This window comes from Eleutherodactylus coqui, chromosome 12 (assembly GCF_035609145.1).
Source record: "Eleutherodactylus coqui strain aEleCoq1 chromosome 12, aEleCoq1.hap1, whole genome shotgun sequence".
Taxonomy (NCBI): Eukaryota; Metazoa; Chordata; class Amphibia; order Anura; family Eleutherodactylidae; genus Eleutherodactylus; species Eleutherodactylus coqui.
Genome location: NC_089848.1, coordinates 6,386,609 through 6,412,872, shown reverse-complemented (window position 1 = coordinate 6,412,872; position 26,264 = coordinate 6,386,609). Strand labels below are relative to the sequence as shown.

Genomic DNA, 26,264 nt, shown 5'->3' with positions numbered 1-26,264 from the left:
TCGTAGACCGGCTTCACACATAATCGAAATGCTGCAGAATTTCCACAGCATTTACAGTACAAGCCACGTTGACGTGATTTCTAAAATCACTGTGGATACTAAATCCGTAGCATGCTTATGTATGCTGCGGATTAATGCTACAGATCTCAACCCTTTAAATACAAGGGTTAAAACCTGCAGCAGATGCAGTACAAAAACCACAGCCAAATCTGCAGCATTTAGAATTTCTTGCATTTTATTCCGCAGACGGTTTTGAAGTAAAGAGGTGCGAATTTTAATAAGTGTTGAATTCAAGCTTCATAAGGACAACATTAGGATGCAGAAATGTCCGCGCCGACTTATTCTGTCCCATGTGAAAGGTCCATAAAATGCTTCCTGCAGTTTGGACAGCATGTTCGAGCTTCATAATAATAATTATGCATATGAGCAAAATAATGAAAGATGAACAAAAAAAGCATTGTTCATCATTCACTAAATTGTTTATACGTAAACCTTTTCCATGCAAGCAGTGTAAACAACAGGTTGCCGTTATTAGCTTTCATAGATTGCAAATGTGTGGTTCCTTTATAGCTGTTAAGGCCATTTAAACCCAATGATTCTCGCTCAAAAATTGCTCAAAGCCGTCTTTTGAGCAAGAATCATTGGGTCTAACTGCATGGACATCGTGCAGTTTTCTTTAACGACTCGTTCATCCTTGTCTTTCAGTAAGCAGAAAAAGAACAATGAGCCTTATCAGTGCCTCATGCTGAGTTCTCAGTGGGATACCACTGATACTATTGTTTCAGCTGGTATCCCGCTGGGAGAACACAGACAGAGTATGAAGAAGACAAGTGGTCCAGCTGTGTTCTGCATACCCCGCTCGGAGCACTCAGCTGTATACCAGCTGAGCGCTTGGAGAAGAAAACAGCTGTATACAGAAGACAAGCAGCCCCGCTTGTCTTCTGCATACCCCACTGAGAGCTCTCAGCTGTATACTAGCTGAGCACTCCGTGAACACAGCAGGTGTATGCAGAAGACAGCACTCCAGCTGTGTTCTGCATACCCTGCTCGGAGCACTGAGCTGTATACCAGCTGAGCACTTCAAAAAGGCAACAGCTGTATGCAAAAGATAGCGGTCCTGCTTGTCTTCTGCATACAGCGTGAGCCTTCATTTACACACTTATGCAAAGTGAACGCATAAAACTGTCACTCAAACTGCCGTTTGAGCAAATTTTAAGCAATCATCTTGCCGTGTAAATGCACACAATGATTATCGCTCAAAAGATGTCTTTTGAGCGACTTTTAAGCGATAATCGTTGTTTCTAAATGGCCCATTAGAAAGACTTTGGGATCTTCCCGAATATTCCCCGCGGGGAGTTCCCTCATCACTGAACACTGTACTGTCACAGTGTTCAGTGACAAGCACCCCCTCCCCCACCCACGGGGAGTAAAGAATCCCCTGCCACAGCTGTGACAGCTGTGGCAGAGGATCGCGCTGTTCTCCCATTGCTTTCAATGGGGCGGACGCTGCTGCTGGTGGCCCCATTGAAAGCAATGGGATGTCAGCAACACCTGCAGTGATTTTCAGGAAAGGGCTTTAAATATAAGCCCTTCCCCGAAAATCATTCCTAGCTGTAGTAAAAGAAAAAATACATGTATATACTTACCTCTCCGCCACTGCCGGGGCTCAGGCGCGGCTAGCCGCTTGGGTCCCATCACTGTAATGAAGTTCTTTCAGCAGGCAGGGATTTAAAATCTCCGCCTGCTGAAAGGGCTGCATCTGATCGGCTGAGCCCTTAGCCAATCACAGACAGTGCTCAGCCATTCATTAAATGACAGCTGAGCGCTGCCTGTGATTGGTCACACTGCTCAGCCAATCACAGGCAGCACTCGGCCATTCAATGATTTCACTTTTTTTCACATGTTTGGTGCGTTTGCGATTCGCATCTATTAGAACCAATGCTTTCCAATGAAAACTGTCACATGTGCGTTTTTTGTGAGCGAATAAAATTCACACCTGCAAAAAATAGGACAGCATTTTGCAATTTGCACAAAACTAACTTTTTGTGCGAATCAATGCAACTTTGACAGTAGGAAATCGTACTGTAAAAGTAGGAAACCCTGCTGTCAAAGCCCTTAAATAAGCCCTAGATGCTTGGGGAAAAAAATGAATACATCACCTAGAAGCTGTGTCTGGCTCTGGCGCATCTTCTCCCTGGGTCCGCGGCACTGTTCTTCATCATTTTCTTCTGGCCGGGGATTTAAAAAATCCTCGCCTCCTGGAAGCGCTGCCTGATTGGTCACAGTGTTCAGCCAATCAGAGGCAGCTGCTGGCCCCATTGACAAGAAGGTGAAACCCCTGGATGTGACAAACTCCTGACCAGAAAGCCTTGCCTGAAGACTGAAGACAAGTGCCGGGAACCTGCAGAGAAGATGTGCGGCAGAGCGGACAGCAGCTGTTAGGAGATGTAAATTTTCCATTTTTTTAAATGTAGCTAGGGCTTATTTTTGGGATAGGGCTTATATTTCAAGCCCCCCTTAAAAACATGGCAAAAGAGTGCTACAGAGTCGCACAACATGAAATCATGATATTGCAGCGATATCACACAGAACTTGAATGTGATATCGCTGCGATTTTTTTGCAGCTATATCGCTGCCGCCTGTGTGAAAGAGGCCTTATACCAGTGGTTCCCAACCTTTTCAGCCTTTGGGCACCCCTGGTAAAAAAAAATTAATGGCGCGGCGCCCCTACCAATAGGGGGCGTGGTTAGGGTGTGGCCAGGGCCGTGTTTAGGGGCTTGGATTATTCCGACATATATTCCACATTGAATGTCAATTTTCACATGGGATTTTTTTCACAGGGGCACCTCTACCCAAAATGTTTACACGATATACAAAATCTAGTCATTTACAACCCTTTAATGATCATTGCTAACTATTCCCTCCCTCCACCATTTTACATGCAGCTATTCCCTCCCCCACACATATTAGCCTTTCACTCCCCACCTCCTCACCATTCGCAACCTGATTTGTTGTTTGGATTTACGCATTCACGGTGATTGGTTGTTAGGTTGGCTCATGTAGAGGTTGGGAGTAAAAGGCCAATATGCCTACCTCCACCATTTTACATGCGGCCATTCCCTCCATCCCTTCACCATTTTACATGCGGCCTTTCTCTCCCCTCCCTCCCTCCACCATTTTACATGCGGCCATTCTCTCCCCTCCCTTCACCATTTTACATGCGGCCATTCTCTCCCTTCCCTCCCTCCACCATTTTACATGTGGCCGCCGCCATTCCCTCCCTCCACCATTTTACATGCGGGCATTCCCTCCCCTCCCTTCCTCCACCATTTTACATGCACCCATTTTCTCCCCTCCCTCCACCATTTTACATGCGGCCATTCTCTCCCCTCCCTCCACCATTTTACATGCACCCATTTTCTCCCCTCCCTCCACCATTTTACATGCGGCCATTTTCTCCCCTCTCTCCACCATTTTACATGCGGCCATTCTCTCCCCTCCCTCCACCATTTTATATGCGGCCATTTTCTCCCCTCTCTCCACCATTTTACATGCGGCCATTCTTTCTCCTCCCTCCACCATTTTACATGCGGCTGCCGCCATTCCCTCCCTCCACCATTTTACATGCAGCCATTCCCTCACCCACACATATTAGCCTTTCACTCCCCACCTCCTCACCATCCGCAACCAGATTTGTTGTTTGGATTTACACATTCACGGTGATTGGTTGTTAGGTTTGCTCATGTGGAGGTTGGGAAGGCCAATATGCCTACCTCCACCATTTTACATGCAGCCATTCCCTCCCTCCCTTCACCATTTTACATGCGGCCATTCTCTCCCCTCCCTCTATCATTTTACATGTGGCCATTCTCTCCCGTCCCACTTTCCACCATTTTACATGCGGCCGCCGCCATTTCCTCCCTCCACCATTTTACATGCGGGCATTCTCTCCCCTCCCTTCCTCCACCATTTTACATGCGTCCATTTTCTCCCTTACCTCCCTCCACCATTTTACATGCACCCATTTTCTCCCCTCCCTCCACCATTTTACATGCGGCCATTCTCTCCCCTCCCTCCACCATTTTACATGCAGCCATTCTCTCCCCTCCCTCCACCATTTTACATGCAGCCATTCTTTCCCCTCTCTCCACCATTTTACATGCAGCCATTCTCTCCCCTCCCTTCCTCCATCGGTTTACATGCGCCCATTATCCCCCCCATGCACCTACCACCACCTTACATGCGCCCATTATGCCCCACGCACCCATCACCACCACCTTACATGCGCTCATTACCCCCCCATGCACCCACCACCACCACCTTACATGCGCCCATTACCCCCCACGCACCCATCACCACCACCTTACATGCGCTCATTACCCCCCCACGCACCCACCACCACCACCTTACATGCGCCCATTACCCCCCCCCCACGCACCTACCACCACCTTACATGCGCCAATTACGCCCAACGCATCCACCACCACCACCTTACATGCGCCCATTACGCCCCACGCATCCACCACCACCTTACATGCGCCCATTACCCCCCCCACGCACCCATCACAACCACCTTACATGCGCTCATTACCTCCCCACGCACCCACCACCACCTTACATGCGCCCATTACCCCACCACGCACCCATCACTACCTTACATGCGCCCATTACCCCCCCACGCACCCATCACCACCACCTTACATGTGCTCATTACCCCCCTCACGCACCCACCACCACCTTACATGCGCCCATTAGCCCACCACGCACCCATCACTACCACCTTACATGCGCCCATTACCCCCCCACGCACCCATCACCACCACCTTGCATGTGCTCATTACCCCCCCACGCACCCATCGCCACCTTACATGTGCTCATTACCCCCCCACGCACCCATCGCCACCACCTTACATGCGCCTAATACCCCCCCATGCAACCACCACCTCACATGCGCTCACCACCACCACCACCTTACATGCGCCCATTACCCCCACGCACTCATCACAAGCACCTTACCTGCGCTCATTACCCCCCCACGCACCCACCATCACCACCTTACATGCGCCCATTACCCCCCCACGCACCCACCACCACCACCTTACATGCTCCCATTACCCCCTGCATATTAACCTTTCCACAAGACTTGTGCCCTATTTAGCAATTCCAGCAACCTGATTGGTTGTTTGGGTTGGCTGATTCACCAAACAACCAATCAGGTTGCTGGAATTGCTGAATAGGGCACCACCACCATTTTACATGTGGCCCCGGAGTCCAGGGCATGCAAAAAGCCACTCACCTCGGTGCTCCAGCACTGTCGCCGGTGCCCTGCAGCTGTGTGCGCAGCGTTCCGGCCCCTGTTCTTGCGTGCTGGCTCAGTTGCCGCCGGCTCTCTGGATGAAACACGCCCCCAGCTTGCGGAACATGGACCCTATACCCTGTTTCTTACGTTATTTGGCTTGAAAAAGACCTATTAACAGGTCGAAACGTTGCCTTTCTTAACTCTGAAGCAATAAACATGCTCTTTTAAAGAAAAAGTTTTACATCACTTTATGCTGCCACCCCCTCTATTTTTTTTGTACATGTCTTATGAGGCTTAGGTCCATAGCCTCTATGGTGGCTTTGCATTTTTTCCGACTGCTAAGTCTTTAAGGTCCCTGTCCTTTTTTCTCCCCCCACTTGGATATCCAGTCCGTGGGCTATTTTTCTGTGAGTGCCGTGGTTCTCTTTCTTTACATCATCCAGAGAATCGGCAGCAACAAAGCCAGCTTTAAGAACTATGCTGCATGCAGAGAGGCTGCCAGGGGTGCCGCGGCTCCACGACTAGTATTCTTGTACTCATTGTATTATGTCGCCATCGGAATATTCCCCCCCGGTTGGGAAACCCTGCCCTATACCAATACTTTTAAAGGGATTATCCAGGTGGGTTACATTGAGGTCGGAGCAGAAGCCATTGCCCCAACCCATGTAGTGCCCGAAGCTCGTAATTGCAGGCGCAGCTCTTATTGAAATCAACGGAACCCCAACCTGCAATTACAGGCTCAGCTCCCATTGATTTTAATAAGAGGTGCACCTGCAATTATGAACGCCAGCCACTACACCAGAGTCAGCGCAGCGCTTCTGCTCCGACCCCGGTGTATCTCCGCTGCCTGGATTACTCCTTTAGGCCTCCTTCCCACGAGCGTGACGGGCTCCGCCGCGTAATATTAAAGTGTCACATGTGGAAAACATTTTAAATGATGATACCATGTATGATTTAGGCCACATTCACATCAGAATTGGGTTTCCGTACAGAGATATTTTTTCCTTATGTGAACAGATCTGTCCTATGACAGAATCAAACGACACCTTCAGCACAACATGATCCGTCTGGCGTCGATTATGCCCTCCGACGTTTCCCGGACGAAATTGCACCTGCATGTTGTCCAGGATTTTAGGGCTTATCTGCGGGATTTCATGCCACATTTGCATCGGAGATTCCACACTGAATCAGATGTTTTTCGACTTTCTAAAAATACATGTGGCAACTCCGCTAAGTAGAATAGTTTATTTCTTATATGTGAGTTTCTTTTCTTTTCCATTTCCGTAGATAGTAATACCTACCCACACAAAAACACACACCCTTGTGGAAGATGTGAAAGGAATATGCTTTGTAAAACAATGCAATAGTTAGATGAATAAAAGGGGCTTTTCTGTACAGTGCATGCATTTAAAGTGTTCCATTGTGGGTATTGACTCACAGCAATTAGTAATCACTCAGTCCCTTGTTAGCAGAACAATAGGCTTTTTTATCAATTCTGTGGATAAGTTTTCCAGTTGGAATTTATCAATCTTAGTCAAATACTACAAAACCTAACTAATATCGTAAAATTCATGGCTTCATACATGGCTAAATACAATATGCTATACACAGGGGTGCACCAAGGTTTTATGCTGCCTGTGGCGAAATATGAGATGGTGTAGTGGCCAGAAGTCTATGTTGCTGGTCCCTCCATAAATGTCATACATGTCATGTCTTTTGTAGATGCGCTGTGCAAAGTTATCTAGTCGTGTTATGTGTATTGCACAGCTGCAGCAAGTGAGTAGTCTCATGCAAACATTTGCAGGAGCCTGGGAGATGTCTGCAAAGTATCAATATTTGTCTAGTCACGTGATCTATGTTGTCTATAAATAAGAGTGATTTGGGTGGGGTAGGGAGTCTGGAGCCTGTTTTCCATCATCTTCTCGGTTCTGGAGTCTTCAGAGTGCCAGCCACACACAGGTACCTTCAACCTTCATGTGGTGAAGTATGGAAGAAGAGGAGTGCTTCCTGAGGGTCCCTATACCGGGAACCGTGAGGGAAAGAGAGCAAGAGAAGTAAGAGAGAGAAATTGAAAGTGAGCGTTTCCAGAAAACTGACCTACGTGAGTGTCTGTGGAGTGACCCTACTCCTATCCTCCTCTGGAGAGTTCCTGTCAGATAACTGAGACTGCAGGACCGGTGTCATGTTGGGTTTCCTCCCTGACCTCAAATCTGCTGTTTTGCCTGCACGGCCATCTTTTGCAATTTGTGCCTTGTACCAAGTTTTCTACAGGTAAAGTTTTGCCAGGCTGTGACGGTTCCCAGGGAGCTGAGGAACTTTAATACTGTCTGCGGCTCCTTTATTTATTTACTGCCGAGGGTCATTCCGGTGGGTAACGGAATGGTGGCATCACCTGTGACAACTTTATATCCTGTTTCCATGTTTATTGGCCATCCCTCTCCTAGGGGTGTCCGGAAGAGGCCCAGCACTGCTCTGTCCGAGTGTGCGTGTGTCCCACCGGGAGGGAGCCTGGTAAGTGCCACCGTGACAAGTGTCCACTCTACCCTCCCAGCATCTCAACGTATGCCCTGTCCGGAGTTACCCTACGGTTCGCTGCAATGGCACCCCTCTGACAAAAAAATACTCATTTTACAGACATTGAAAACGCCAATACCCAAAATACCCAACACATATTAGAAGCATTGAAGTGACAGAGCAATAGTGCACCTGACAGTAATAGTGACTCCCTTAATGGCTCCAGTAATAACAGTGAACCTGTTAGTGATCCCAGTAGTAATCATGTTAGGGGCCCCAGTATTAATAGTACCCCCTATAGTGGCCACACTGTAATAGTGTTCCCTATAATGGCCCCAGTAGTATAACTGATCTCCATAGTGGCTCCAGTATTAACCCTTTCCAATGCAATTTGTATTCTGGTTTTCCTAGGGGGCTTACTCTTTTTCTGCCATTGTACAACAGCGCTATATGCTGGCTAAAGCCAGTACTGCATGAGGTGACATGTTTCATAGGCTCCAACAGCAGAGAGCCTGGCAATACACAGTAAGAGAACCCTGACTGACGTCTTCCAATATCAGAGCTGTACAGCCTTAAATCATAATGTCTTCAGACGTCAGACAGTGGATTGGAAAGGGTTAATTGTGGCAACACTATAATAGTGACTTCCATAGTGGCCGCAGTATTAATCGTGCCCGCGTTAGTTGCCCCAGTAGTAATAGTGACCCCATAGTGGCTCCAGTATTAATAGTAGCCCCCATAGTGGACTTCTAACCAGGCAGCAACCCCACAAGCATTGCGCTCACTCTGTCCGCACTCCTCGTTCCTGCACTGTCACCTCAGGAAATGTGGAGCTCCACCTATCAGTATGACTGTTTTCATGCAGTCCATATGCGTGCACTCCCATAGAGAACAGTGAAGTGTGTATGCACAAACGGAATGAAAAGAATCATACTCATAGACGTTCAGTACTGTGTTCTCACATTAGGGTGGTTACTAGGGAATCCCATGACATCAGTAATAAAGCATGCAGAGAGGATAAAATGTGCACCCTCTCGGCATCTTTATGTATACAGATCACTGGTAACATCTGATAGGCTGTTACCATTACATCACTGTTTATCAGTGATCTCTATATAGGAACACTATGGAACACATACAGTAGCCAATATGTTCCCTGCTAAAGTGTTAAAGAGCCACTCTGGTGATTTTTTTATTGATCCATAATGCAGCTGTTATACAATATATATAGGTGAGCTAGTTACCTTGGTTAGTCATTTCTCTCTTGTAAAGCCTGTGGACATGGAACCACTGTATCAACCTACCAGATAGGTGATGACCCAGTCCAGCACAGCTGACAGCTAACTCTGGTATACGGAGGTAGGATACCGGATGTATAAAACCAGTTCCGTAGGTGAGAACTAGGGAAGGTATCTTGAGCTGAGTTAGTAACAGGGGGAGGGAAGACCCTGCTTATAAGCAGCGCTGGCGTCCCGATAAGGATGACCCTGTGGGCTTCCTCTAGGCCAGTGATGGCCAACCTTTTGAGCTCGGTGTGTCAAAATTCGCCAAAAAGCCGAGCATGACTCGGGCAGTGTGTCACTTCGAGAAAAAAACATAAATACGCGATATTTATAGTTTAAATAACAAATATGTATAATTGTAATGTATAACTGTATTTAATAAACCCAAAACCCCCATAGCACAGGCCCTCACCTCTCCCAGCCTCCACCTCACTTATCTTAGTAATGATGAGTCCCCAGCGCCGCCCAGCGTTACCTGCCCCCCACACACAGCGGCCCCCAGCGTTACCTGCTCCACACACACACACAGCGGCCCCCAGCGTTACCTGCCCCACACACACACACAGCGGCCCCCAGCGTTACCTGCCCCACACACAGCGGCCCCCAGCGTTACCTGCCCCACACACACACACAGCGGCCCCCAGCGTTACCTGCCCCCCCCCACACACAGCGGCCCCCAGCGTTACCTGCCCCACACACACACACAGCGGCCCCCAGCGTTACCTGCCCCACACACACACACACACACAGCGGCCCCCAGCGTTACCTGCCCCACACACACACACACACAGCGGCCCCCAGCGTTACCTGCCCCACACACACAGCGGCCCCCAGCGTTACCTGCCCCACACACACACACAGCGGCCCCCAGCGTTACCTGCCCCACACACACACACAGCGGCCCCCAGCGTTACCTGCCCCACACACACACACACACACAGCGGCCCCCAGCGTTACCTGCCCCACACACACACACACAGCGGCCACCAGCGTTACCTGCCCCACACACACAGCGGCCCCCAGCGTTACCTGCCCCACACACACACACACACAGCGGCCCCCAGCGTTACCTGCCCCACACACAAACAGCGGCCCCCAGCGCTACCTGCCCCACACACACACACACACAGCGGCCCCCAGCGTTACCTGCCCCCCCCACACACACACACAGCGGCCCCCAGCGTTACCTGCCCCACACACACACACACAGCGGCCCCCAGCGTTACCTGCCCCACACACACACACAGCTGCCCCCAGCGTTACCTGCCCCACACACACACACAGTGGCCCCCAGCGTTACCTGCCCCACACACACACACAGCGGCCCCCAGCGTTACCTGCCCCCCACACACACACACACAGCGGCCCCCAGCGTTACCTGCCCCACACACATACAGCGGCCCCCAGCATTACCTGCCCCACACACACAGTGGCCCCCAGCATTACCTGCCCCACACACAGATGCCCCCCCCCCAGCGGTGACTGCCCCCTCACAGCAGACCCCCCCCAGACCCATGTACTTACCTTGTGGAAGCTCCGCTCCTCTAGTGCCCGGCGCCCTCCAGCAGCGATAATCTCCGACGCAAACTGTGACGTCAGTGTGTTGCAGGACGCCTTCTCCCCCGGACGCTCCCGCGGAACCAACAGGTAAGAGACGTCGGGGGACGGGGGGAGGAGGATCCTGGTGCACACTGACATCACAGTGTGCACCGGGATCAGCGCTGTTAGTAGTTCGGGTTAATGTTAGTAGCGCCGGTTACCTGTCCACGAGCAGAGAATCATTGTGATTTTCTGCTCTCAGCTGGCAATTCGCAGCATGCTGCGAATTGCCTTGATTCTCCACGGTCAGCCTATCTATCAGATTAGGCTGACCGGCAGAGATTTGTCTGCGGATCCTGCTCCCGGGCGGTGGCTCCCACAACACCCATGAACAGGGAGCTTTAGTCTAAACCGTGGACCTAACATATCTTTCTGAAACACTTAGTTTTTTTCCCCCTCAGATGGTCATGTGATCTCAATTCTGACACGCTCAGATTAGGGTTATGTATTCTCAAATTAAATCAGTTTCTCATAAATATAGAAGATAAATGAACCTTTTCCCTTGCAAGAATAAATGGCATAGCTGTTGATGCATCAGAAGATGGATGTGAAAATGCAACTAAAATCTCTCACTTTCAAGATGGTGGTGAAAAGTAACATCAGACAGGGGGCTACACTGCAGGAAAGGGGCTGTAATACACAGAGGGGTCCTCCAGAGTGTTATAGGTGAGGGGGCAGGGATGGAAAAATATGTTTTGGCCAGAGTAGCCCTTTAACCAGACCCTTTTTAGGAATTTTACCCATGTGATGGTTTAACTGCCCTATTTTTTTTTCTTCAGCTACCAAAATTATTTTGCTGTGCTTTTTTCCATGACATATAGGGCTATTTTTTTTAAATATCTTTTTCACTGACTTTTTTTTCCTTTTTTAATTTTTTTTAATGGGGGGTAAGAAACTACAAAATATTTTTTTTAAACATTTATAGTTATTTTTTTTTTAAATTAGTATATTTACGCTAAAATAAAGTAAGGGAATAGATTCTTCATTTTGTTTAGGATGTTTTGATATATAATGTGTATAGTTTTGGATTACAGGGCGCATACGCTTTGGGTTATTTTCTTTATGTACATATTTTTCTTTTATTCTGTAATTTTTATTATTATTTTTTTTTATTATTTATGTTCCCCTATGATGTCATATAAGACTTCTGGAGAACATTCACATGTTCTTGTTTTTTTTTTATTTGACATTTTTCCACTGTAGCTGGGGTATCCATTGGAGCCCCAGTTACAGGGGAAAACATTCCCCTGTAGTGACAATAGTCACTAGAAGAGCTGCTAGGACCCTGCAGCTCTGCTGTAACAGGGGGACCCGGCGGTCACGTGATCGCCAACTCACGTAGTGGAAGAAACACTTTCACTTTTTAGTACATAGTGCTCATTGCGCGATGTGTACTCGGGAAAAGAGAACGCAGAAGGGGTTAACAACTCCTCCTGCCTTCTCCTTCGGATTCACAGCTGTGACTAACAGCTGACAACCCGACCTGCTTCTGATTGATTGCAGAACAGGGGCTTTAATCCTGCACTGTATTTTTACTATCAGACGGGATTAAAACTCAGGACCAAGCGCCGTAAATTTACAGTGCTTGGTCTTTAATTGGTTAATAAGTATGGTGAAGCTGTAAAAATATAAGGAAAAAAATTAAAAAATAACATGACTAAAAAAAAATTGTCCCTCCCTAAAAAAGTGCTGACTTTTCTAAACTCAAATATTCCAGTTTTAGGCCTCCTGCATGACACAGGCTTGTTTTGCATGCTTGTAAGGTGTTCTGGTATTAATATGTTTCTGTTACACAGAATGTAAATATTAGTAATTGTACTATCTACCTAAAAATACCACTTGAGGAAAAACTGTATTTAATGGAACAGCTTTAAAACGTAACAGAAATGTTTGCCATGAATCTCTCCAGTTCTTAACAAAAGAGGATTTCCCTTTGTTGTTTCCATGGAAACTGGATTCTATAGAGATGATTTACACAGAGGTTTGGAGACCCTGGATTCCTGATGACAGCTAATGCTATTAAGGCATATACAGTGTGTTATAGCAACCAATCACAGCGCAGCTTTCATTTTACCTGAGCAGCACAAGAAATAGCAACCAATCACAGCGCAGCTTTAATTTTACCTCAACAGTATAAAAAATAACAACCAATCACAGCGCATCTTTCATTTTACTTTAGCAGTATAAGAATTGCTGAGGTAAAATGAAAGCTGCGCTGTGATTTCCTCCCATGTGCTGGAGGCCAGAGGCTCAAAAGGTAGTGGCCCAGAGTTAGTGAGGCCCCTCCATAATGTTATATGTCTGTCTCATGCATTTGTCTTGTCAGTGTCTTAGGCTTCCTGCATACAGGTGGATTTGCATTGTGAAATCCGGGAGCGGGATTCCTCCTCCGGATTCCACAGCAAATCCAGCCCATAGCATGCAATGACAATCCGCGATTTCCTGCCCACGAGTGGAAATCTATTGCGATTTTCCACTGGTGGGTGAGAAATCTCAGCATGCTGCGATGTTGTGCGGGCTACGCACTGCCGGCTTCTATTGAAGTCAATGGAAACCATCCGTCCCGTGGCACTTCCGCAGTGAGCACTGATTTTGTGCAGGATACGCACGGCCGGCTTCCATTGAAGTCAACGGAAGCTGTCTGTCCGGCGGCACTTCCGCAGTGCTCACTTGACATAGTGCTGAGAGACTCTGTTTTGAACTCTTTCTTCAAAGATTTTTTTTTTGTCCCGATTATGCCCCTAAAAGGACTTCAGAGTTATTTATTCCCTCATACATAGTATGATTTCAAATTTTTATATTACTACAGTTTAATAATGCAAATGTTATATTGCTAAAGTCAAAATGCATAACGTGATTGCATAATGTTTAAGTAACGTTTATCATGTTAGGAATAATGTGCAGGAGAGTGAAAGGGGTTAAAAGTTAAAAAAAATTGCTTGCACATAAATAATGCCCATGTTTGAATGAAGAGTATGTATGAGACAGAAGGTCTAGACGCCACACCCTACTAAACCACTTAAGTGCACCAGTGTCTCTCTGTTGTCCTAGCTGTCTCAGTAGGTGCAGCATCATTAGCATCTTTCTCTTTAGTCAGCTCAGTTGGGGGTATTGGCTTTAAGCTGCTACCCTTCATGAGATTCAGGGGAAGTGATGGTCATTCCACTTACCCCTCTTTCTCCAAATCCTACCAGTCACCCTTTTCTATTCTCATGTCTAGCTACAGTGTTGCATTTCTTCTTAAGTCTTTGGGGAGAGGAATTATGTAAGTGCCTCATAGCAATCCTGGTGCCTCCTGGACTCCGTCCAGCCTAGTAGTAATTTTCTTCTGGTTATGGCTATACTACTTTTGTACTTTTGTTGTGTATTACGCCTTTACATAGAAAGTGACGTCTTAGGTAGTCTGAGTACACCGGGATGGGTAAGCTCTGAGTAGTAACCAAAGGGGAAGTTCGTGTTTATAGGTTTTGCCTTGCACACTCCATGGCTGTGTAGATGGTTCTCAAGATGATAAGTAGAACACTGCGAAAACCAAAATGTAGATTATACACACTGTTTTAAGAGGCGCTTCTAAGTAGGGGGGACTGTAGTGGCCCAGAGTAAGTGGGGCCCCTCCATAATGTTATATGTCTGTCTTGTGCATTTGTCTTGTCGGTGTCTTATTTGTAGTGTGCATTTGGTATCTGCATTGAACCTCTGCAGTACTGAATGGGTTAATGTCTGGATTATGTCTGAGAAATGTATCATGTTGTGTGCCACGTGACTATGTTGTATATATGTGTCTGCAAGGTGTAGTGCAAGGGTCTTCTTGTGAAAGAGAGATTTGGGGTGAAATCAGCAAGAGAAGTCAGTGAGTGAGCCACATAGACACAGATTGGTCCGTGGGGAGTGAAAATGGAGGAAGCCGAGCGATCCCCTTCTGTTTGACCTGGGATGTTCCAGTACTACCCTTCAGTACTGAGCGTGAGAGAAGGACCACTGCATGGCCAAAAGCACAAACCAAGTAAATGTGAGTGTGGACCGGGTGAGTGCTGCCTCTGATTGGCTGAGCGCAGGGACCAATCAGAGGCAGCTCTCAGCTGTCATTCAATAGCTGAGAGCTGCCTGTGATTGGTTACAGTGCTCAGCCAATCAGAGTCAGCCCATTCAGCAGGCGGGGATTTTAAATCCCCGTCTGCTGAATACTACTGAGAGCAGTTCAGGAGAAGAGCCGTCTGGACGTGGCAGAGCCCCGGCAGCTGCAGAGAGGTGAGTATAGATTTTTTTTATTTTTTACACTTTTTAGGATGGTTTTCAGGGAAGGGCTTATATTTGATTTTTTTATTTTTTACACTTTTTTAGGATGGTTTTCAGGGAAGGGCTTATATTTGAAGCACTTCACCGAAAATTACTACAGCACTTGCCGGCAGCCCATTGCTTTCAATGGAGCCGGCTGTATTGCCGGCTCCATTGAATTCAATGGGAGAACATTGAGCTCCTTTGTATATGTTTAGTATATGTTCTCAATGGGGTCGGCGCTGCTGCCGCTGGCCCCATTGAGCGCACATACACAGAACACCAATTTGCCGCAGAATGCAGTTACATGCGTTCTACGAATCGTTCTGTCCTATAATTTTCGCTGCATGCTTTTGTGCGCATGAAAAATTTGCACATGTGACCGCTCCCATTGCAAAACATTGGGTCTATATAGATGCGCATCGCAAACGCAGCTGTCAGACATATGTACAAACGCCTGTGTGACTGAGCCCTCAGGCTGGTTTTACATCTATGTTTGAACGTCCAGTCGGAGGACATTTTTTCCTCAGTCCAAAACCCGGCCAGTTGGGCGGAAAGCTGATGGACCCCATTTTAGTCAATGAGGTCCATCCAGCACTGTTCGGTTCTGTCCAAAGACCAAGCCATTCGGTCATGGGGATTCCCCTTTCCTTCTCCCCAAATGGAACAGGAAAGCGGAACCCGAGCACAGATTAAAAAAAACACCCTTAGGCCTTATTCACACGAGTGTAGATACGTAGCTATTGTAGCCACATTAAAATATTGCGACCATCTGAAGCATTGGATTCCAATGTATTCATTCAGATGAGCGATTTTTAGCCGTGTAAAAAAAAATTGCATCTGGAATACTAGGACATCAGCAACCGAAAATGGTGACCGATTTTACACAGTGCATGAAAAGATAGGTCTTGCTCTATCTTTTGCCGAGATATGCGGGAAGCTCCCATATACTTCTAAGGGAGCTGAAAAAAAGTGAGGGTCAGGGAGTTTAGCTGCGTGTAATTTAGATTGTCACTTGATTGCAGTTATTCTTCATTCATGCGTTTTTTTTGCAGCGATCGGACGAACATAAAAACGCATACGGTCGTATGAATGAGTAACATAATATTTGGTCCATGATAATGCTTGGTCAGTGGGTGCCGAATATCCACTGAAGGGTAGGTGACATAAGTGATGTAAAGCTCAGACAACAGTTTCACGTTTTGTTTTTACTCTTGCAAATGCATATGGGCAATTGTATAAACATTTGAAAATTATTTCATCCGCTTTCTGACCTGTTCTTCAGCATTTGGATTTGTAGGCATGCTTGCCCTATAGTCTGTCAAAATGACACTTAATTTGCATATTTTCTTGTATGTGGCAATGGCTGGGTGTCAGTAGATCATTCAGAGAACTCCGACGTTGACTTCTGCATTCCCTACAGCTACAATGGCAGACATATTAGCCTGTGCAATTACAGGAAAAGCTCTTTTTTGTAGGCTGGGTTGTTGACTCTGAGCCACAAGCCTGAATGAGTGCGAATACTGCATGGATTGTAGCCAGCTCTGTTTGCTGGAAGAGAAGGCTTGCCAAGTCATGACACACATTACAAGTGGCTAATTGTTTCCTGTAGTTTGTGTTTTTCATTTATTGCATTTCTGCTATCTATTTTGTTCTTAAAGAGCAATCACATGATATCCCCAAAGTACTGATTACTGCCGTATGCCCTCTGTGCTGAGTTACTTTTATGGGTTTAAGGCTGCCCATATAGTTTCCCCAACTGTCGGACCAACGGCTTTTTCTCCCGGCTGTCCCAGACATATGAACATTCGGCTCAATCAACACATTTGTGTGCTAAGGGAGTGTCCTCAGGCAGTGAAATAGAGTGAAGTAGGTTCTTAAAGGGGATTTACCAAGATTACGAGTTACCCCTATCCACAGGATAGGGGATAACTTGCTGATAGATGGGGGGAGGGGGGGGGGGGGTCTTACCACTGAGACCCCCACCAATCTCTTTAACTGGACTCCCGAATCCGGCTCCTAGGCCGGGCCCACACGAACAGGTCAAATTTCGCATGCAGACTTCCGCAATGGAAGACCTGCCATCATTCGCGGAAAGTATTTACAAATGATCGTGGACGCGAGCATTTTTCTGCGCGGATGTACACAATGCACAGTGTATCATTTACGTGGAAGAAAGATCTCTCCTGCCTCCAGGCAGCATTCTGGCTTTTCTATCTATTTTCCTTTGAAGTTGGGAAGACTTCCGCCATTAATACACAATGAACACTCACATCCATTGACTTCAATATGGGTTGTCTGTGGAATCCGCTCTAAAATAGAGCATGCTGCGATGTTTCTTCCACTTGTGAAATTTGCAATTCTTATCCATGAGTGTCAACGAAAAAGCGTTTTACTGTAGATCTTCCGAATGAACGCCGATTGCGGAATCCACAATCCAAATCCGCCCGTGTGAGCCCGGCCTTACTGACACTGCGGGGGTCACGTCTGTCCCTACAGTGAAATCATTGTGAATGGAACTCTGGCCAAGCATGCGTAGTCAACATACAGTGACCGAGGCACAGGGCCCACAGCTGAGGAGACGGCGGGCTAGCTGTTAGGCATGTCACGGTGGTACTACCATCTTCTCCCCTGAGGGACGCGCGCAACCCTTTGCCAAGGCCCTGACAGACCTCTCCACACAACGCTAGTGGGGCAGTTACCTGTATAAGCCTTTCTTTACTGGAACATCCAACAGGGATAATATACAACAGTCCTTGACATGGAGGATTGGTTCTGAGACAACTGCTAATTGTGAGGAGGTAGGAAGGCAGCTCGCGGCATCTTGATACATACAGTCCACGTTATCTGCAGGATCACTCTCCCGAACGACTTCTCTTACTCTCATTCTACATAAAGGCCAACACTCACTGTTTGATTGTCTGTTATGGCACTCTCCTAATCCTTCCATGATAACTCCAATACTCTAGACCAACGGGGGTAAAACGGGGTATTCTCCATTCTTTAGTAGATGGCATACCGCTCTGTTTCCTCCATATTGGGTAGGCCTAGGGAAGGCCTACCCAATTGTAATCCTCAGGTAGACTGGCTGGCTGTAGACACAGTCTAGACTGACTTGCTATCTGTAGAGAACTAACTAGACTCCTTTACTTGCACACTTTGCAAACACATATATATCTTTCATGCTCACATGACAACGAAGACTACACACAAACTGTTACATCTTCCAGAAATACCCAGACATTAACCTCTCATATGCTGCACCTGTGCAATAAACATAAATCACTGACAAGACACTTGCACAGTGCATCCACATTAAAGACATGACATGTATGGACATTTATGGAGGGGCCATATATATAAACACACACACACATATATATGTATATAGATATATACATATACACTTTGGGCCACAACAAACGCTCTATTCAACGGGGGTTAAGGAAATACCCAAGTGGGTGCAGCTCGGGCATCTCCGCGGTCCCATTGAAAGTGAATAGAGCACTAGCACACTTGCGTGACCAGCGCTCTATTCAATCTCCTTCTCACTGCGAGGGGTGCAATAACCCTGCAAAGAGGAGGGCAGGGGAAACGGCACCCCTGTTCTCGCGATCGGTGAGGGTCTACTATGGACAGGGGATAACTTGCAATTTTGATAGAACCCCTTTAAGTTGGCATGTGTGGTAACAAAGCACGAGTCTATAAATGTGGCAGAGGCAGGAGCACTGTCATAACAAAACTACATTTGCAGGTAAAACAAAGCCCTAAAACAGGCTAAATTCTGTACACAGGAAATTGGAACAGAAAGTAGTCAAACTAGATAATAAAATATGGCTATTGTTTTAACATGATGGAGGAAATTGTACAACCTATATAAGGGCGGAATGTTCATCAGCCGTTCAGAATTACTTTAAACAATAGTTTATTCACTACTAGACTGAAATATGAGCTTTCCAATATAGCCCATCATGTGCATCTAAGGCCGTGTTTACTCGGCAATTATAATCCGGATAGGCCATCAAGATCTCATTAGTGGGGGTCTGCTGCTCGGGACCCCTGCCGATCACCTGATTGAATGGACCGCGATACTTGTGCGAATGCTGCAGCCTCTTCACGGTTACATCTGAGCACAATTATGCTATATTCTTTATAGCAACCATATTGAATGCTACGGGCATGTTTGATAAAGTTCTCATGTTCAGATATAAACATTAATGAGGCTGCAGTTCTGGCAACTGATCGGCAGGGGCCCCAAGCAATGGACCCCTTATTGGTCAGATATTGATGGCCTATGCTTAGGACAGGCCATCAATTTTTAAAGTCTGGTAACTCCTTTAAACGGGAACTATTACTCTGGAGGCACAGAGGAGGCACTGTTTGGTGGCTATGTTACCTTGAGGGGGCACTGTTACTTTGAGGATGGAGAAAGGACATTATTTGGGGTTCAGCCACCTTGAGGGGACACTGTTCTTTAATGGGGCACAAAAATGGTACTGAGAAGGGTAGGTAGTGACAGGATGGGGGGAGTATAGAGAAATAAGTCATGACTGGAAGAGGTCTTCATGGCCCAGTTTGACATGAAAAGGGAAATGGACGACTGTAATCAAAAGAGACATCATCTGTGATCACTGGAGGTAACTGCACTACAATCACTATCACTGTGTAGAACTGCAGTCTGACTATTAAAGTTACAGGTATAGTAGAGCTGAACTGCTGTATTTAAGCTTGCCATGCCATAACAGTTGTCTTATAAATATGCTGTTTCTGATATATACATTGGAGACAATATAATATATACGTTTTCGTGGAGGAAGGGGGAGCCCAAGTTGAACTTTAGCACCCAAGCTCACCAGTCTTTAGCTACGGCCATGTCGAGCTTCCCCTATAGTGTCCAGAATATTGCAAAAAAACCATGCTGCACTATTTTTGTTTGTATCTGGGACAGAATCTGTGATACAGCAGCTTCTAGCACAAAAGTGAACGAATCCCTATCAATCCCTAATTAACCCATTAATGATGTGGCCTATTTTCCTGTTCAGAACTGCTTTTTTTTGTTTTTTGATTGCTGCATGCCAAGAACCATGACTTTTAACCATTGGCATAGGCCTATGATGGCTTGCTGGACAAGCGATTTTGATAGATGAGATCCAGTGTCATAAAATAAGAAATATTACACTCTGATTATCATGCACACAAAGCTGCTTTGTGTCTATTAAATAGCCAAAGCTGAGGACAAAAGACTTTTTTTTATAAATGGCTTTGTAGTTAGGTAGATGAAAAATACCAGGTGCTCCAGTGTAAAGCATCTGTAGGTTGTGTAACAATGCCAATACACTCATTGTAAAACCAATCCCTCCGCTAGAAGTTGTCGGAATGAAATGAAACTTTCTCTGTGTGATTGTGGTTTTGATATAAGTAAGTGATTACAATATCAGAGCAAAAGGATCAGTTATTGCAGAAAACTGATTCCTTGAAGGGAGGCTCAAGTACCCTACTGTACTGCCTCTAGCTTGGATACAAGATGTGATACGGGCAGGCATGGAAGCTCTGGTACACTGTTGTACTGCCTCTAGCTTAGATACAAGATATGATATGGGCGAGCATGGAGGCTCTAGTACCCTACTGTACTGCCTCTAGCTTGGATACAAGATGTGATACGGGCAGGCATGGAAGCTCTGGTACACTGTTGTACCACCTCTAGCTTAGATACAAGATATGATACTGACAAACATGGAGGTTCTAGTATCGTGTTGAAATGTCTCTAACTTGGATATGAGTTGTGATGCAGGCAGGAATTGAGGCTTTAGTACCCTGTTGTACCGCCTCTGGCTTGGATACAAGATGTTATATGGGCAGGCATGAAGGCTGTAGTACCCTGTTGGGCCACCTCGAGCTTGGATACAAGATGCGCCATATCAGTCAACATTTGCTGTAACTGAGCCTCTAGATCATACAAACTCGTAGGCTGTCAGAGTTGGTCTCCCAGATTATCCCATACATGTTCTATTAGCGATAAATCTGGAATGCGACAATATTGTAGAGACATTCTTGTGATCCCCTTGTGTGTGCGGCCGAGCATTATCCTGCTGGAAGCCACCATGAGTGGAACACATGTGGCTGCAGGATGTCCTGAACTTAGCACTGAGCTGTCATTGACCCTCGTACCACTACTAGGGGTGACCGAGTATTGTATGCGATGGACCCCTAAACAATCACACCAGCAGTGGGGACAGCAAATGCAGAATTGAGGCGCTCACCCTTATGTCTCCAGACACGCTAATGGCACCTGTCTACTAAGGCTGGGTTCACACGGGGCGGGTTTGCTGCGGAAATTCTGTGCAGAATTTCACCGCGGCAAATCTGCATGCGGCCACTAATCCCGGGATTAGCCAGCCATGTGGATGAGATTTCTCAGAAATCTCGTCTACACGGGACAGCAAATCCAATGCGGCTAAACCGGCAGAAGCCGCCGCTGCGGCGCGGATTTGCCAACCGCAGCATGTTCATTTTTTTTCTGCTGCGGCCACGCTCTCCTCTATGGGTTTTGAAGCAGCGGTTCTCCCGGTGGAAATCTCGCGTTTTTTCGCTGTGGCCAAACCGCGGGATTTCCGTCGGGAATCCGCCCAGTGAGAACCCAGCCTAATAATACCTGAGCCTGAGAAATACTGTTTCCTAACAAAGTAACAAATCCTATGATATTTTCTTTAAAGGGAATGTGTCATCAGAAAATTAATAAATCACATTTTGTGTTAAACATATTTTTTAGTATTTTTAGGGATTTTTTTTTCAATTTTCATAACAATTTATGTTTTTTATTTAATCCCTAAATCCTGTATTTTTCACACTGTCCACAGAGCCTAATACTAGTCTGTCACCCGTTTTGTAGGGAACATTTAGCAGCAGTCATCTCACTAAAGGGCCTCTTTCACAAAAAGATGATCGCTTAAAAGATGGCTTTTGAACGATCATTTTGCATAAACTACTAATTGGTACTAATGCCAAACAGTAGCTTTTTAATGCGTATGAGCCGCTGGGAGCTATATTCAGAGGGGGGGGGGGGGTCTGTTCTCTGAATACATCCCCTTTGTTCTGCCACAGGACTGACAGCTGAGATAATGCTATCAGCGCTCCCCGCGAAGAACACGGCGTGAAGTCTCTGCTATCAGCTCTTCTGCCGAACGATGGATTTTATGCCAAACATAATATCATCGTTCGGCAGAAAAGTGAAAGATGGGCACATTTTCATGCAACAATTATTGCTCAACAGATGGCTTTTGAGCAAATTTTGAGCGATAAACGTTGTGTATGAAAGGGCCTTAAAGGGGTTGTCCCGCGGCAGCAAGTGGGTCTATACACTTCTGTATGGCCATATTAATGCACTTTGTAATGTACATTGTGCATTAATTATGAGCCATACAGAAGTTATAAGAAGTTTTTCACTTACCTGCTCCGTTGCTGGCGTCCTCGTCTCCATGGTGCCGACTAATTTTCGCCGTCTAATGGCCAAATTAGCCGCGCTAGCGCAGTCCGGGTCTTCTTCTTTCCTCAATGGGGCTCCGTGTAGCTCCGTGTAGCTCCGCCCCGTCACGTGCCGATTCCAGCCAATCAGGAGGCTGGAATCGGCAATGGACCGCACAGAAGCCCTGCGGTCCACCGAGGGTGAAGATCCCGGCGGCCATCTTCAGCAGGTAAGTAAGAAGTCACCGGAGCGCGGGGATTCAGGTAAGCACTCTCCGGTGTTCTTTTTTAACCCCTGCATCGGGCTTGTCTCGCGCCGAACGGGGGGGGGGGGGGGGGGGGGGTTGAAAAAAAAAAAAACCTGTTTCGGCGCGGGACAACCCCTTTAATATCACAGTGACGATTACACTCATAGGCGACAACTATATGTAGATAACATAGGATCCACCATTCACAATTAGTGATTAGCTGTGACTGTCTACTCCCCCTCCCTGCAAAATGACTTCTGCACATGTCACAGAGCATGTCTAGAACAGTCTTCATACAAAATCAATGAGTCCCCTTCTGTCCACTGTGTGAATGGCCCATAAAGCACCCATAAAGCATATCTTCTAAATGCTGTTAAATATAGCTTAGGAAAGATGGTCACTCCCATAGTCATCTATAGACAGCAGAATGAAAACATGGAAAATTTTTCACTCTTTAGTTTTAACCCCTTAGTGACAGCCCTATCGTAAAACTACGTACTGCTGTTGCAGGACATGTATGGAGGGAGGTAGCGGCGCTATCTCCCTCCATATAGCGCGGGCATCAGCTGTTTATTACAGCTGACACCCGCGGGCAATAGCTGCGCTCGGCCGTTCGGCACACCTCTGTGCTAAATGCCTGTCACACACACACACAACTCTGCTACATACATTGTTCATCCCATACAACTGGGATCAGAAGCAGCACGTTACTGGAGATAAAGAACCTGTGATGACGTCACTGTCAAGCTCCGCCCCCTGATCACATGACAGTGACGCTAATCCCGAGTGAATGACTTACATGCTCCACCCCATATCACAAGACGGTGACGTCATCAAACCCCCTGCGGCCTCAGTTGCTGTGGAATACTAATGAACACCTAGCCGGGCAGCAGCTGTGAGTACAGGACCTGTAATGATTTTACCGTCATGTGATCAAGGGTGAAGCATGTAACTCCCTCACTGGGAATGAAGGACCTTTGATGACGTTACTATCATGTGTTTAGGGGCGGAGTATGTAAGTCACTCGCAAACACACTCACTCACGCACGGACGAACAGATCATCATTAGTATTTTGATACAGTTTGCTGCTGTCTTTCGCTACATTCTGACTAACATTTCTAACTACGCAAAAACCCTGCAGTTTAAGTAACAATTGCTTAAAGAACATTGTGTTAAACTTATTGATACATTTTAGAACTTTCTCCAAAGTTGTAGATAAATGTTTAAAAGAGTTGTCCAGCGGCAACGAAGGACACAGAGGACGTAGTGTAGCTAATTATGAGTCTGACCCTGTCCAAAGAACTGAGCAGAACAAGTGCAGCTTCAGGCCATGTCGGAGATGTGTCAAGTGGACATGGCTTAGAAGCTACCGAACTGCAAGCAAAGGAGTGTTAATGAGGACAAAAAAGCCACATTTGAATTAATCCTTTGCTACTTCCCATGTGTCCTTATGAACTCCGTCTGAATAAATTAGACAGTAAATCTAGAACACTTAATAAGAGCATCCGTATCGCATTGTCTTTTTTATGGGCTTCACTCATTTTCTACAGCATTTATTTTCAATAGTAGATGTTATAAGCGCTGCGGAATAAGTTGGCGCTATACAAATAAAGATTATTATGTTAATTTCAGTCAACATTTACACAGGATACGTGTGAGATAATTCAGGAAGCATTTAATTTGTATCACAGGTATTTTATCTTTTCTTTGGTCAAAATCTGAGTAGTTTTTAAGAGTAATTTCACAAAAACAAATGCAAACTCAGAAAATGGCAAACAATGACATGGACACGGGGTTAACCTCAATGTGTGTGTACTCACTATGGGGTAGTATAGGGTTGGTTACAGGTTTTTTTCAATGAGTACAAAAGGCTTAAATAGGCACTGCACTTTCAACAAACTTGTACCTGGTTAATAGCCAATGTGATAACTAGCAAAAGTGCAAATCACTTTACCTAAAATTATGTTGATCTTCTAAAAAGAAAATCCCTATAAAATGTTGGCCACTTCCTGCTAACTTGCTGTCCATTGCCTATGTCACGTGAAGTCTGTCTGTGGTAACAGAAACACCAAAAGGGATTATGGAAAGTGAGGGTGTTGGCTTGCTGCAGTCTCATGCTGCTCATAGAAGTCTATGTAGAGGAGATTGTGAAAAAAGGGAGTTACAGGAGGGAGACAGAGGCAGAAAGACTCATACACAGATGTGACTATAGCTTCTAGTAAAACCCCATTTGCACGGGACGTATTGTTAGGCGCACGATGCCCGACAGCGCGTCCCATTGATGCTCGCTGCTGTGCTGTTACACAGGAGTGAGTATCACTGGCATCACTCAGAGCACGGCCGGTAGTGAGGCGTGGAAGCCGGGGAGCATTCTCCCCCCAACCGCCTCCACTCACCACAAGCAGACAGTCATTCAGTCTTCTGCATGCATTTACACAGGACAACTATCGTTCAAACTCCCACGAGAGCGCAGGGATTTGAACAACTCTGAATATCGGCCCATGTAAATAGGCCTTAAAGGGGTTGTCCCGCGAAAGCAAGTGGGTCTATACACTTCTGTATGGCCATATTAATGCACTTTGTAATGTACATTGTGCATTAATTATGAGCCATACAGAAGTTATCAGAAGTTTTTCACTTACCTGCTCCGTTGCTAGCGTCCTCGTTTCCATGGAGCCGTCTAATTTTCAGCGTCTAATCGCCAAATTAGACGCGCTTGCGCAGTCCAGGTCTTCTTCTTTTCTCAATGGGGCTCCGTGTAGCTCCGTCCCGTCACGTGCCGATTCCAGCCAATCAGGAGGCTGGAATCGGCAATGGACCGCACAGAAGCCCTGCGGTTCACCAAGGGAGAAGATCCCGGCGGCCATCTTCAGCAGGTAAGTAAGAAGTCACCGGAGCGCGGGGATTCAGGTAAGCGCTGTGCGGTGTTCTTTTTTAACCCCTGCATCGGGGTTGTCTCGCGCCGAACGGGGGGGGGGTTTGAGAAAAAAACAAAAACCCGTTTCGGCGCGGGACAACCCCTTTAAGTGTTTTACTACACCTCACTGCTCGAAGTACATCTACATTTCTCAACAGTGCTGTATAATGTCCTCTATGATGGTGCTAGAGAGAGATATAGAAGAAGATATCCTGCTCTCCTGTGTATGCCTAGTATGGGAGACATCATAGCAGCTAGTCTCCACCGACCAGCTCAGGAGGAACTGAGAATTAGACACAGAGCATATCATATAATGATATGGACAAGTCCCTACATATCCAGCACCATAGCTCTATTTTCCACGCTGGGTCTGTGTTGACAGGCTGTAGTCAGCCTGTGTGCGGGACGTCACAGGCTGCTGCAGCCAATAGGAAACTTCAGCATTTGTCCACTTACCATTATACATTTTGCTGCTGACAGACTGTTTATAAAATAAGGGCATATTACGGCAGTAGGGATATACCATATATACTTGAGTATAAGCCTAGTTTTTCAGCACATTTTTTTATGCTGAAAAAGCCCCCCTCGGCTTATACTCGAGTGAGGAAAAAAAAACTGCAATACTCACCTCCCAGCCTGCGTCTGTGTCCCCGGAACAATGGTCTCC

The 26,264-nt window shown here is 46.5% G+C and overlaps 1 protein-coding gene across 1 annotated transcript in view; it reads left to right on the top strand.

The window, feature by feature from the left end:
• Positions 1–7,508: 7,508 nt before the first annotated feature.
• LOC136587031 (mediator of RNA polymerase II transcription subunit 1-like) overlaps positions 7,509–26,264 on the top strand; it is a 136,364-nt gene continuing 117,608 nt past the window's right edge. The window contains exon 1 of the mRNA XM_066585442.1: positions 7,509–7,570. The gene's annotated coding sequence lies outside the window, so the exon portion shown is untranslated. The remainder of the gene's footprint in view (positions 7,571–26,264) is intronic.